This window comes from Rattus rattus, chromosome 5, assembly GCF_011064425.1.
Source record: "Rattus rattus isolate New Zealand chromosome 5, Rrattus_CSIRO_v1, whole genome shotgun sequence".
Lineage (NCBI taxonomy): Eukaryota > Metazoa > Chordata > Mammalia > Rodentia > Muridae > Rattus > Rattus rattus.
The window spans coordinates 3,160,399-3,175,037 of NC_046158.1; the positions used below are offsets into that span (position 1 = coordinate 3,160,399).

Genomic DNA, 14,639 nt, shown 5'->3' on the forward strand with positions numbered 1-14,639 from the left:
GAGTAAAGATGTGTACCACCATGGCCAGTGCATTTATTTATTGAGTTCTCCCTGTGTCTATCTGGCTCGTGGTAGATCTCAGAGATCTCTATGTAAACCAGGATAGCCTTGAACTTGCTGTGATCTGCCTGCCCCTGTCTTAGGAGTGCTGGGACCACAGGTGTGCACTACCACGCCTGGCTAATTTTCTTTAAAAAAAAAAAAAAAACAAAGAAACCTTTGTGTTTGTGTTCCCATGAGGAGGTGTGAGCATGGGTGTGTCAAGGCTTGCGGAGGTCAGATCACAGCTTTGGGGGCATTCCTCATCTGCTGCCCTATTTGAGAATGTGTTCACTATGGCATGTGACAGGCTAGGTGGTCAGCCCCGGGAGTCTCCGGCTTCTGCTGCCCTTCTCACCTTTGAAATGCTGGAATTCCAGATGTTGGGAGCAACCCGGTCTGGCTTTACATGGGTTCGTCTCTGGGTCTTCACACTTGGATATGAGAGAGAGGTTGCTTAGGGATAAGGATGGGGGGCAGCGAGGAGTGAGCAGGGCTACAGAATAGCACTGAGAACTTGGGCGGGTGGGGGTGGGGTGGGGGGAGGTCATAGGAGGTTTGCAGGATCGCTCTTTTTTTCTCTTCATCCTAGACAGGTCTCCCAGATGTACTCTCAGAGTAATCAAATTACTATATGTATGGACTTTATTGTATGTCAGTTATAGTCAATTATACTTCAACAAAACTGTCCAAAAATCAATCAATCAATCAATCAATACAGATAACTAGGTTCCACCAGGCCTTAAAAAAAAAATTAAGTAAGTTTATTTTACAAACTGGCTGAAAAAAACTTCAAGTAAGTCAACAGGATTCATTACAGTCTCATCCTCCCTGACAAGGCGGTGCCCGATTTGGAGGTGTGAGGGCCATGTCCAGATAACCTATTTGGAACTTCTGTGACTTCAGGATCCTGGAGTCATCAGTGCTCTTCCCGCCAGTCATGGTGCTGCCAATCTCCTTAGCTCGATATCCAGGTCTTTTTGTTGTTGTTGTTGCTGCTGCTCTGCCCCGCCGCCAATATCCAGGTCCCTTAAGATCCATAAAAACAATCGCATAATCGAAGCGTGTGTCCTCCTTTCTGGCTTCTGGGTAGACTTCCTTTCCTAGTCAGTTCTTTCAAAGTTACATCCATCCAGGTGTAGATCCTGCAGTTCGCTCGAAGGCACGTTCCCGCAGGAGAACTCGCCCATTTGGTGGTGGCGGCCATTGGTTGTGGTGAAGACTCCGCAGCAGGAGCGGTGGATCGGTTTCTCAAGTGTGGATTGGTTTCTCCGGCTCCTTCTTAATTTCCTCCCGGATAATGCACGATTCCACCGCCATCTTCCTCCTCCGGCCCCTCACCAGGCCTTTCTAATGACCCCAGCTTCTACACAAAGTCCTAGGCAATCCAAGAGGCATCCCATGGCATCACTTTTCAGGCTGTTAGCTATGATCAGGCATTTATATAATAATAAATAAGGGGGTGGAGAGATGGATCAGTGGTTAAGGCCATTTCCTGCTCTCCCAGAGGATTGGAGTTTGGTTTCTAGCACCCATATTAGGTACTTCACTACCACCTGTAACTCCAGCTCCAGGGGAGCACACAACACACACACACACACACACACACACACACACACACACACACACACACACACACAAAGGATTTTAAATTAAATAAAAACAAACACATTAATAAAGCTTCCTAGGTATTTCAGTGCCTCCCCAAATTAGTTCGAGGCCAGCCTGGTCCACAGAGGTTGTTAGTTCCAGGACAGCCACAGCTACACAGAGAAAAGCTGTTTTGAAAAATCAAAAACCTCACTGGCCTCTGAGGATACTGCACCATGCAAAAGCGCACTCATGCTCGAGGGTATGCGCATGCGCACACTCCCGCACACGCATTTTTAAAAAAAATTTTTTTTTCTATTCTTTTTTTTTTTTTTCGGAGCTGGAGACCGAACCCAGGGCCTTGCGCTTGCGCTCTACCACTGAGCCAAATCCCCCCCCCCCCCAAAAAAAACTTTTTTAAAAAAGATTTTATTATACAAAGAGAGGTTTAGGTAGGGACCGGCTTGGCCGATTACTGATAGAGAGTGTTACATTTTACAGGTGAGGAAACCGGACTTGAAATGAACTGCACCTTAGGGAGGCAGCTCGTGCTAGTTGGTGGGTATTGTAAATGTCTGTGTCTAGAATTACCTAGAAGTGTATCTGTCCGTTAGACTTATCTCCAGGGTGGTTTAACTGAGAGGGCTGGTGTCCTCTCCTACACTGCCAGACTGAAGTGAAGAAAGGAGGGGAAGCCGGTCATAGCATCACACTTTGCTCTCGGCTACCTTATCTGTGAGCTGTGGAGAAGCTGAGAGCTTCCCTCTCCCACCCGGCCTTGCCCTCCAGGATGGACTGAACCCTCAAAGTGTAAGCCAAAACAAACCGTTCCTCTTGTAAGTGGCTTCTTGTCAGATGTGTTCGCAGAACTGATCCAAAGGAGTCTCCACAAAACCCAAAGGAGTGGTCAGAAAAACATGACCGAATATTCCCAAAGGAGCATAGGGGAGCGGAGGCCCGGCCTGAGATGCTCAGGAAGCCGGGGCTGCCTAGTGGGCTATCACAGCATAGCTTTTCCCTGGACCTTCCCTTGTTACTAGGCTGTTCTGTATCCTTTGCCCATTAGCGTGTGAGGTACCAGAAAGTTCGGACGGCAGCAAAGACTGGGGAGGCCTCTGGATCCAGTTCCATATTTCCAACTGACTGAGTTTGGACCTTGAGTTCTCAGTCAGCTGTGGCCACAGGGGGCAGCATCAGGAAGTTCACTCCTGGAGGGGAGGATGGAAGGGGGAGAAGGATCACGCACAAGGTTTGTGGTTTGGTTAATCATCAACACCCCATGTCCCCCACCCATACCTGGTTCTGAGGCAGGAACCGGACATGCGCAGTAGTGGCCGGGGTGGTCGCAAAAGAAGAGCTCCTCCGGTCTGAAGTGCCGGTGAGCGCCACAATGAGATTTTGACTCGAATTCTCAATTATAGGCTCTTAGGGTGGGAAAAGTCGTTAGGACTCGCCAACGACTGACGATTGATGGATTCAGGAAACCCAGACTTCCTGTGTTGCCCAGGCTAGCCTCAAACTCCAGGCTCTAATAATTCTCCCCAGCTTCCCACAGACCTGGCACTACAGGGGTAGTTTCACAGGCACCTACATGTTTGCCCATCCTTCCTCCTGCCTCCCCTTCCCTCCTTTCCTTTCTTCTGTATGCTGGTTGTGAGACAGCACGCCAGGGCATTGGTGCAGAAATCAAAGGACAAATCCATGAAGTCAGCTCTCTTCTACCTTTATATGGGTTCTAAGGATCCAACTCCGTTTTACCAGGCTTTCACAGAAAACACTTTAATCAGCTGAGTCATCTTGTCAGCCGCAGACCTACTTATTTTTTTTTTTTAATTTATATGGGGGCTGGAGAGATGGCTCAGTGGTTAAGAGCACTGACTGCTCTTCCAGAGGTCTTGAGTTCAAATCCCACATGCATGCAGTCCCTGCAGAGGCCAGAAGTGGGCGTCAGATACTGGAGTTAGCATCATCAGTTGTCAGGCACTGTGTGGGTGCTGGGAAGCCAACTTGGATCCTCTGGAGAGTAACCAGTGCTGTCAAGCACTAAGCCTTTCTCTAGCCTCCCGTCGAAATCTACTTCAAATGACGGCCAGCAGGTGCTGTAAATCTAGGGAAACAGATTAATCTCTAGAAGCTGCTAGCTTCGTACACCCAAATTCTAGCTGAGCTCTTTCAAAGGCGTCTGTGTTTTGCTCTCTCCCAGGTTGTTTCTCTACAGAGAAACGCCACCGTTTTTGTTAAATGTGCCTGAGTGTGTGTAGCGTGCATGTGTGTCTCATGTGTACGGGAAGGTGCTGGGTCGCTTGAGCTGGTTATGAGCGGTTAGGAGTCACCTGACCTGGATGCTGGGCACTCTGCAAGAGCATCCCATTCAAACTATTCTCTGTCTCCCTCTTTGTTAGTCATCTCTCCTTCAATCATGGCTTGCTTCTCCTTCACACCTTCCTCAGTGTCTCTCTTAGCATCTTGCTCTAATCTCTGGCAGCAGTTCTTTTATTCTCTCGCTATTTCCCAGAATTCTCTCTTCCTGCCCAGTGTCCCACCTCCTATTTCCCTCCTATCTCCTGCCTCAGCTCATTGGCCATTGGCTTTTTCATGGACAGGTGGTGGTTATAAGATATTCTCTCTACAGCGTTATTCACCAGTCGTCTTGAATGTAAGGAAAAGGAATCTCCTGGACTCAACTCTACTTCCCTATGGAAAGGCATAGAAAGGGATTTGGGATTTGTTTGTTTTTCCTCACAGATAGGGTTGAGCTGTCTCTGTGTAGTCTGAGGCATGGAGAAAGGTGGTTGGAGGTGATAAAAAGTATCTATGGTTTCCACGTGTGCGGTCAAAGTCCACGTCTCCTAAGCTGCATATTCTTAAAACAGTAGTGCTTGTCTGATCTGAGGGTCAAGTTTTAGTCTTGTTATGGCTTGTATATGCTCAGCCCAGGGAGTGGCACCATTAGAAGATGTGGCCCTGTTGGAGTCAGTGTGTCACTGTAGGTGTGGGCTATAAGACCCACACCCTAGCTGCCTGGAGGAGAGTCTTCTAGCATCCTTCAGGTGAAGATGTAGAACTCAGCTCCTCCTGCACCATGCCTGCCTGGATGCTGCCATTTTTCTGCCTTGATAATCATGGAGTGAACCTCTGAACCTGTAAGCCAGCCCCGATTAAATGTTGTCATCTATAAGACTTACACTGGTCATGGTGTCTGTTCACAGCAGTAAAACCCTAAGAAATTGGTACCAGGGATAGGCCTGACCATGCTTTTGTTTGGAAGAATGTGGATTTGCGGATTTTGGATTTGGAAAGCAGTGGAACATTTTAAGTGGGGCTCAATGAGCCATCCTGGTAGGACTATGGAAGACTTTGTTGCTGTGAGTGATTTGAACTGTGCAGACCTGGCCCAAGAGGTTTCAGTGGACAACTTCAGTATGTGGCCGAGAGACTGTTTTGTGGTATTTTGGCGAAGAATGTGGCTGCTTTTTGCCCTTGTCTGAAGATTCTGCCTGAGACTAAGGTGAAGAGACTCAGATTAACTGCCTTGACAAAGAAGTCTCAGAAATACCCATCACAGACTGTGTTCTCTGGTTAAGTCTCGTGAGGAGCGTTTTGAACAAGCATAGCAAGCTAAAAAGGGAAAAATATAAAATATATGGTGCTAGTATTAAAGGGGCACCAGGAAATGAAATGGAACTGAATCCTGTGTTCTTGGAGATAGGAGATAAGGGAGTGGAACTTTGGGGCAAGATCCTACCCAGCTAGATTTAGGTCCTGGCATGGAGCCACACACCTCAAATTCTAGGAGACAAACCCAAGCAGAGCTCTAAATTCATGGCCAGCCGAGGAAAGAGCAAGTTCTAGGTGAAGGAAAGCTTAAATCCAGGCGTGGTGGTCCAAGCCTTCGATCCCAGTGCTTAGGAGACAGAGCAAGTTCCAGGACAGCCCTGCTCAGACACTGAGGGAGTTAGAAAACAGAAAGGTGATAATGGAATAAGGGGGCCATATTTTAGCTTCTGCAAGCCAGTAAGTAACATCCCCCCATGGCCTCTGCATCAGCTCCTGCCTCCAAGTTCCTGCCCTGTGTGAGTTCCAGTCCTGACTTCCTTTAGTGATGAACGGCAATGTGGAAATGTAAGCAGAATAAACCCTTTCCTCCCCAGCTTGCTTCTTGGTCATGATGTTTGTGCGGGAATAGAAACCCTGACTAAGGCAAGTCCTCTGAAGGTGAAGGGTCATCTGTCAGACAACTAACAGGGCAGCCCTAACAGCTTCTGAGTTCCTGAAGAGCCACTTCTGCAACTGTTACCATGGTGACCATGCTTAGGGTGTTACAGAGGGCAGAGATAATGGGAGTGTCGCTTTGCTATGGTGGCCTTGAAAATCAGTGATCAAAGTAGGCCAGAGAGCGAGAAGGTCTGTGAAGATCTGCCCTTGGCTTCAGTCCTGAGTCACATCTTTCCCCACTGAAGAGCAGCTGGGCAACCTCTTCCAAGAGCACGGAGTAAGAACTGGCTCTCTGAGACAGAACCAGAATTCCACATCCGGGAGGAGTCCAGTGGGCTGTGCAGGCACCAGAATTCCACATCTGTGAGGAATCTGGTGGGCTGTGGAGACACCAAGAATAGCCAGAAGGGGTTAAAGAAGGGAGGATCCAGTTTGGAGCCAGCCTGAGCTACGCACAGCTACTGTTCTTAAGGAACTGATTCCCACAAGTTGTCTTCTGGTCTCCACAACTGCCCCCAAAGGATAAATAAAATGGGTCCGCCTGCGTCTGTCTTCTAACTGCTGGGATTAAAGGCGTGCACCACCCAGAAAAATACGATAAAAAATTTCAAAAATAGAAATATGAAAATTTTTAAAAAGAAAGAAAACAACAACACACACACGCACACACACACACATAAATCACAAAAATAAATAAATGTAGCCAAGGCAGTGGTGGTCCAAGCCTTTAATCCCAGAGGTAGGGACAGGTAGATCTCTGAGTTTGAAGCCAGCCTGGTCTAGAGAGTGAGTTCCAGGACAGCCAGGGCCACACAGGGAAACCCTGTCTGGAAAACCAAACAAAAACATAACCAAGAACAAGAACTAACTGTAATTTTCAAACAGGTGGGTGTGAGATGGTTCAGTAGAGAAAGGTAATCACCTCCAAGCCTGCTGACCTGAGTTCAATCCCCGAGATGCATAAGGTGAATGGAGAGGAGTGACTCCCAGGAGTTGCTCTCTACCTATGAGCACTGTGATGTCTGGACACACAGAGGGAATAAACAAACAAATGTAACTTGAGGGAAAGAGAATGAGACGAGGCTTAGTGACCCACACCTGTAATCTCAGCACAGGAGAGGCAACTGGGTCTCTTTGAGTTTGAAGCCAGCCTGGTTTACATAGTGAGTTCTCCGTCAGCCTGGGCTACCTAGACCTTATCTAAAACCAAACCAAACAACAACAAAAACACACACACACTGAACACATGCAGAGAGAGAGGAGAGGAGGAGAGGGAGGAGAGGGAGGAGAGAGAGAGAGAGAGAGAGAGGAGAGAGAGAGAGAGAGAGAGAGAGAGAGAGTGTGTGTGTGAGGAATGTAGCTCAGTTAATAGAATGCTTGCCTAGCAGGCATGAGGTACTGGGTTCCACCCCCAGTATCACATAAACTGGTCATGGTTGTGTACATGTTCCCTAACACTCAGGAGGAGGAAGAGAAGGATCAGAAATTCAAAGTCACCCTAAGTGCATGTGAGTCTGAGCCACACTGGAACATAAGAGACCCCATCTCAACGACAACACACGCAGCAGAGATACAAAACGGACTATCGAGGAGAAGGCTTAGTGGATGCGCCAACTTGAGGACCTAAAGTTGGACCCCAGCATTCACAGTCAAAGTCAAGCTATGAGGCTTGTGAGATGGCTCAGTGGGTAGGAGTGCTTGGAGTAAAAGCCTGATGACCTGAGTTCAATCCCTGGAACCCACAAAAAGCCAGGTGTACTGGCTGTGGTCTGTAATATCCAGTGAGATGGGAAGCAGAGACAGGGCAATGACAGGGAGCTCGTAGGACAGCTAGCCTGGAGTTTGCCAGCAGCAGAATCAAGAGAAGGAGCCAAAGAGATGGGTCCATGGCTAAGAGCGTAAGTGGCTCTTACAGAGGAGTGGAGTATTGTTCCAATATGGAGACTCAAAACTATCTTTAACTCAAGTTCCAGAGGATCTACCTCCCTGTTCTGGCCTCTGTGGGCCCTGCACACATGTGATTCTCTTTCAAGCATGCAAAGCAAAACACTCCTATGCATAAAAATAAGTAAAATCTTTAAAAGGAAGGAAAGAAAAACTAAGAGAGACTTTACTTCAAGAGGTCAAAAGGAGGGCCTCAAAAGTTGCCCTTAGACCTCTACACATACTCTGGGGCATGCACATAAACACGCACAATAATTATGAATAAAATTAAACTGATAGGAAGAATCTGGGGATGGGTGCCGTGCCTGAATCTGAGGATATACAAAAAAGCTGCATACGCCTGTAAACCCAGTGCTGGGTGAGAGGGTCAGAGACACAGACAGGAGGAAATGGGTAGAAAGCAATTGAGGAAGACATGAAGACCGCACCTCGCACCTCGCACCTCGCACCTCGCACCTCGCACCTCGCACCTCGCAGCACGCACCACGCAGCACGCACCACGCGCACGCAGCACGCAGCACGCAGCACGCACCACGCAGCACGCACCACACACCACGCATCACGCACCGAGCCAGAAGCTATCAAGGATACATTTCAAGCCAGGATCTTGTTAACCTGGCTCGAGGTCCTCTGTAACCTCAGCTTAGATGGGGTCTCCTGTGGCATGCAGTCTCCCTTTGTGCTTGATTCCTGACAAGGGGGCGGGTGTCACTGCTGCTTTTCCACCACGACTTAACAAGGAGGACAAAGTAGAGACTAGTCTAGGTCCCCAAGGTGAGTCAGACTAGCCTGGGCCAGAGCCAGCCCAGCCAGGACAGCCACTCCATTGAGGAGGGGAAATAAGATCTCAAGAGGAAAAGGGACCTGGCATTACAGTCTCCTGCAGGTCAGCCACTACCTCCAAATGCCTTCTTCTGGCCCTGCCTGGGGAGTTAGTCACTGGCCCGCGAGTGTCGAGTTTGGGACCTGAAAGCCGACCTCCGTGGTGGAGCCAGTCCAATGCCGCTTGTTGACTTGTAGCAGATTTGGAAGTGTTTGGCAAACAATACGTTTAAAATGGAGGGTTTCCCATTCGAGCCCAGTATCCCGCCTTCTGTTCAATAGAATCTATTGCACTGGACAGTCAGGCAAGGGCTTATTTCTGACCTTGAGAGGCCAGCTCCGTCCTCCACCTGCAGGGGCAGGCAGGGAAGTCCTTATCAGTGCCTCTGCTGTTATCTGAGTAGCCTTGGACTGCAGACAAGTGAAATTCTGAGATGGAGTTTACACATCCTGGAGAACTATGCTCTGACTTCCTAGATGGGCCCCAGCACGGTTCTCATCTCTTCCCATTTATTACCCTCCTAGCGAGGCTCTGGGCTCTAGGGCACCATCTCCTCCATCGATCTCAGTGAAACCCGTCTGAGCCCTTGGGCAGGTGTTAACCCCAGAGCACCTGTAACCCAGCGGGAGGATTGCCCAAGGTCCCCACACTCAGGTGTGTCTGGGACTCACGGGGTGAGGCTCTTGATGCGTCTGTCACAGGTCCAAGGGTCCAGGCTGCAGGTATGGAAGGGTGATTCATGCTCAGGGGAGGCTCTCACGGGAGGCTGACTCACAGAGGGAGGCCGCAGCAGACACACCTGGGGTGGACTCCTGGCTCTGCTACTTCAGCTACACGCCATTGGTGAGTGAGTCTTGGCTTTGGTATCTGCTGCTCCAGTGGCGAGGAGTCCAAATCGTCTTATGATGGGGTTGCCAGCCCTCAATTTAGTCAACACCACAGTAAGAGCTGTAGCAAAATGGTTTAGGTCTGTGGCGTGCACTGAATAGTAACTATGACTAAGACTCGTGTAGTCATAGGAGATTCTTGTGCCCTGCCCCCCAACATTTAATAATGTCTGGAAATAATTCTGATAAATAAATAAAGAACGTAATAAAATATCTTTATGAGGCTGGAGAGGTGGCTCAGTGGGTATAAACGGTCCTTGTTCTTGCAGAGGTCTGGGCTTGGCACCTTGCACACACATGGCGTTTCTCAATTTCAGAGGAGCCAGTGATCTCTTCCCCAGTAGTATTAGGTACAAGCATTGTGGAATACATACATGCAGCCAAAAACACTCGGCATAAAATGAGTAAATCTATTTTAAAAATAAATCCAGGGAGAAGAAACGGTGATGGTTTTAAAGCCCCGAGTCTTTGGGGTCATTTGCTATAGGACAAAACCACTTCTAGCAGAGCCTGCTTTAAATCATGTGCTTCAGCTTCCAGGAACCCTGTGACTCCGTCTACCAGCCGCGACTTGCTAACTCCTACATCAGCCTCGTGTGGAGAAGGTATTTTGAGGAGGAAGTGGAGGCATGGAGAAACCAGACGGCCCTTTCCCAAGGCACAGCCTCATTAAAGGACAGGCTGAATTTGAAGACTAGTGCTTGGCCAGAGACTTCCATGTGATCATGTAGGCAGACTTCAGGTAATTACAGAGGTTCAGACAGCAAGCCTCCGGCTCTTGCCCTTCTCAGATTCGGTGCAGACAGACAGTCAGCCAACAGACAGCTTCCCTGACTGTCCATACACTTCTACAAACCTGTGTTCTAGGTTGGGACAGATCCATCCGCAGACCTTCTGAGTAGGCATGCTCAACCCTTTTGTTTGTTTGTTTGTTTGTTTGGTTTTTGTTGTTGTTTTTGTTTTTGTTTTTTTAAACAGGGTTTCTCTGTCGTCCTGGTCTTCCTGGAACTCCATCTGGAGACTAGGCTGACTTTGAACTCAAAGCTCCATTCCCCCTGTCTCTGCCTCTGCAGTGCTGGTACTAAAGCTGTATGCCACCACCCATCACTGACAGCCAAAGCCCTTTTTTCCCCTGTTTTTTTCAAGGCGGGGTTTCTCTTTGTAGTCCTGGCTGTCCCGGAGTTCATTCTATAAATCAGGCTGGCCTCAAACTCACAGAGATCCACCAGCCCTTTTTTTTTTTTTTTTTTTAAATACAGGGTTGCAAGTATCCGGAGATGTATCTTAGGATAACGTTGAGCTTCTGGTTTTCTAGACTCCCCCTCCCCAAGCATCTGAATTACAAGCGTGTAACACCATGTCTAGTTACCGTGCTGCTGGGAATCCAGCTCAGGGCTTCAGGCCTTCTAAGCAAGCACCAGACCTCTATCACTGAACTCCATTCTTAGTTTTCTGACCGAAGCCAGAGCCTTCCCACGTGTCTCTACGTGTCACAGCCACAACTGGGGAGAACCTTGAAGAAAGAATCGTTGTGTTTTGTTTGAGGCAGGGCCTTGCTGTGAAGCCCAGGCTGGCCTAGAACTTGTGAACTTCCTGCTTCTGCCTCCTAAGTACCAGACTCCAGAGATGCTTCAGGCAGGGACTTGGCGTACCCACTCCCCTTTACACTTTGCCTTGTGTTCCCAAGGAACTACTTTAATGTAATCGAGCCCTGAACACTGGGACAGTCTTCCCTTTCAAAGCATCTGAAACTAGAGCCTCTGTCAGGATTAGTGAAACTGAGACCCACAAAGGTGTGAGACACAGTAAGAGGTGGGGCCATACCTGAAGCCCAGCCTCGGTCCTTTCTATGCTTCCTAGATTGCCTAGGCCAGTACTATGTGAGTAGATTAACAAAGCATTTTTTTTTTGAAACACGGTTTCTCTGTGTAGCCCTGACTGTCCTGGAACTTATTCTGTAGACCAGGCTGGTTTTGAACTCACAGAGATCTGCCTGTCTCTGCCTCTCAAGTGCTGGGATTAAAAGCAGGTGCCACCACCATATTTTTTTTAATCCCAACACTCAGGAGGTAGAGGCAGGCAGATCTCTATGAGTTCAAGACTAGCCTGGTCTATAGGCACAGCCAGGACTACACAGAGAAACACTGACTTGCAAAACAACAAACAAAATGACCTTAAATCACCATAGCCTGGCGTCTCTTGTCTGTTAATAGAAGTACAGTGCCGTCATGAACAAGGGAGCTTTCTTGATCTAGACATTCCCTAAGGACAGGCTTAACTCATTTCCAGGTGACTTCGAGTCTCATAGGCCCTATGGTTAAGGTAAGTTTAGAGCTAAAAAAACAAAACAAACAAACAGACAGACAGTAACTAAAACTGGCTTGGTGGTGCAGGCCTGTAAACTCAGCTACCTGGGAGGCTAAAACAGCAAGATGTTAAGTTCAGAGTTTTCCTGGGTGACAGGATGAGTTCAGAGCTAGCCAGGGTGACTTAGCCCACTCAGAATAAAAGGTTAAACAACAAAAATGGCTAAGGATATGTCGGCTTAGAATTTTTAAAAAAATATTTATTTATGTATGTGAGTACACTGGCACTGTCAGACACACCAGAAGAGGGCATCAGATCCCATAACAGATGGCTGTGAGCCACCATGTGGTTGCTGGGAATTGAACTCAGGACCTCTGAAGAGCAGTCAGTGTTCTTAACCTCTGAGCCATCTCTCCAGGCCCTTAATAAGCGTTCTTAAATATTTTAACCCTTCTAGCCCACCACCCACCAGAGGTAGCGGGGAAAGCAAGGTTATTAGCATATGGGGGGAAGTGGACTTGTTTAGAAATAGTTCTTAGGAGCAAACCCAATCTGTGTTGTCAGGATGTATACCAGCCAGCGTCCGGTTCAGTAGTGTCAGGATAGCAAACGCGGACCGGCAGTGGTGACATGACCTCGCAGAAATAGCCAGGCCTCCGAGGAATCGGTGCGAGTCTGTGGGAGTGACCAGGACCAGCAGGGACGTCAGAAGTTCTCTGCCGTGCCTCCCTCAATGAAGTGAAGATCGTGGAAGACGAAGATTTGAGACCAATAAAGCCATGTAAAGTTAGCAATGTAAGCCGGTCGTCGCTGTCCGCTGAGTCCTATCTACATCCCCTCTAATCATCACGTGTCTTCTCTTAGGAAAACCCCTCGTGAGTCTGTCTTAGCAAAACTCTCTGTGAGTCTCTGTCAGCTGACATATCCAGACATTTCCACTTCACTCTGCCAATTAGCCCAAGTCTGTGGAAGCAGCAAGAAGCTGCCAGAACACCACCAGAAGGTAATTGGTAACTCTCTCTGTGAACGATGACTAGTTAAAGAATGGTAAGGCACACCGATATCATCTGTTGTCGTCCACTGTGTGTTGTGTTATATTTATATTCCTTCTTAACATTGAGTCTTTTTACATGTTTGCTTTAGCAAAACATCCTTTTCTCTGTGTCTACTTCAAGAAAACGTTTTTTTCACGTGCCTACTTTAACAAAACACCCTTTTACCTGTTTGTCCCAGCAAAAACATCATTCGACCTAACTGACTTTCCAAAACACCCAAAAGTTTCTACTTCAGGCGTCCAGGTCAGCGGAAAGAGCGTGTGCCTAGAAAAAAAAAAAAGTAGCTAAAGGCATGGGCTGCCCTGTCTGTGGCTTTACCCAGGCTGTTTGACCTCTGATCCTTTAGTGTCCTCAACTGCACTGTGAGAACCATATCAGCACCCACTTCCTGCAACTGCTGGAACAAGTCAGTGCCTACAGCTTCCGAGGTGGGGCCTGACAACTGTCGGCTTGTATTTATCTTTAAACAGGGTTAAGTAAGAATGGAGTCTGCCCTGGAAAACCCAGATCTCACTCGTTGAGCAGAAACTCCTGAGAGCCAGCCTACCCTGGAGCGGGATCTGGAATCCAGCCAAGTCCGAGTCTGCTGGGTTGGCCAAGGTCTTAGCCATTAGGAAATCACAAGTATTACTCCAAAAGCAGGGCGTGTCCATAGCACACCTTACAGCCTTAGCACTGTGTCTGCTGGAGTCTAGTCTAGGTTCTTGGTAAGACCCGGGTAATTCTCACCACACCAGAAGCCATGTATTCTCCTGGGCTTTGTGATAAACTCTCAAGTTCTAGCTACTCAACTCTGCTATCATAGTACAAATCAGTGACTTCCCTGAGTGAATGCATGCTTATGTTCCAATTAAACTTTATTTATAAAGATAAGCCGGAGAGGTGGCTCAGAGGTGAAGAGCACTGACTGCTCTTCCAAAGGTCCTGAGTTCAAATCCCAGCAACCACATGGTGGCTCACAACCATCTGTAATGGGATCTGATGCCCTCTTCTGGTGTGTCTGAAGACAGCTATTTATAAAGATAAGGTGGCAGCCAGGCATAATAAATGGCACACGCCTTTAATCTCAGCTCTCAAGAAGCAGTGGTCGGTAGGTCTCTGTGAGTTCAAGGGCAGCCTGGTCTACATAGTAAGGTCCAGGCTGCTAATCCCACTGGGCAAGAATGAGACCACTGCCACAATTTTGGAGCTGAATTTGAAGCAAGCTTTATTAAATAGTTGCCAGGGCAACAGACCCTTACCAGTGGTATCCAGGATTCCCAGAGTACGGTGCTCAACTGCATTAGCCAGGGGCTTATAAAAGCACGACCCACAAGGAGACTCACTTCCCAGCTTGGTCATTCATGGGCAAGCATACGTCCTGACATACTTCCTGCCTAAGTGTACATGTGACGAAGCACATCCTGTGCGGGTGGAGCAACCAGGTTTGTTTACAGGTGCAAAAGCATGTGGGTGGTTTGTTACCTTACATGAATGACTGCCTAAGCACTCCAGAAAGTTATCTGTCCTTGAGCAAGTGGGGCTTACAGGTTAGAGGTATTTTTTTGTTCTATAGATTTTTCTCTCTCTCTCTTTTGGGGGGCAGGGCAAGGGAAGTTCAAGACAGGGTTTCTGTGTGTAGCCTTGCCTGTCCTAGCTCTGTAGACCAGTCTGGCCTTGAACTTACAAAGATCCAATAACCTCTGCCTCATGAGTTAGAGGTGTGCACCACCACCTCTCAGATGTTTTAGAGGTCTCTTAAACCCAATGATAGGAACTTAAAACACAACTGTATCCCCC

The 14,639-nt window shown here is 48.1% G+C and overlaps 1 pseudogene; it reads right to left on the minus strand.

Annotated features, from left to right (window-relative positions):
* Nucleotides 1-861: 861 nt before the first annotated feature.
* LOC116899993 lies at nucleotides 862-13,471 on the minus strand (annotated as a pseudogene).
* Between the last annotated feature and the right edge of the window lie 1,168 nt (nucleotides 13,472-14,639).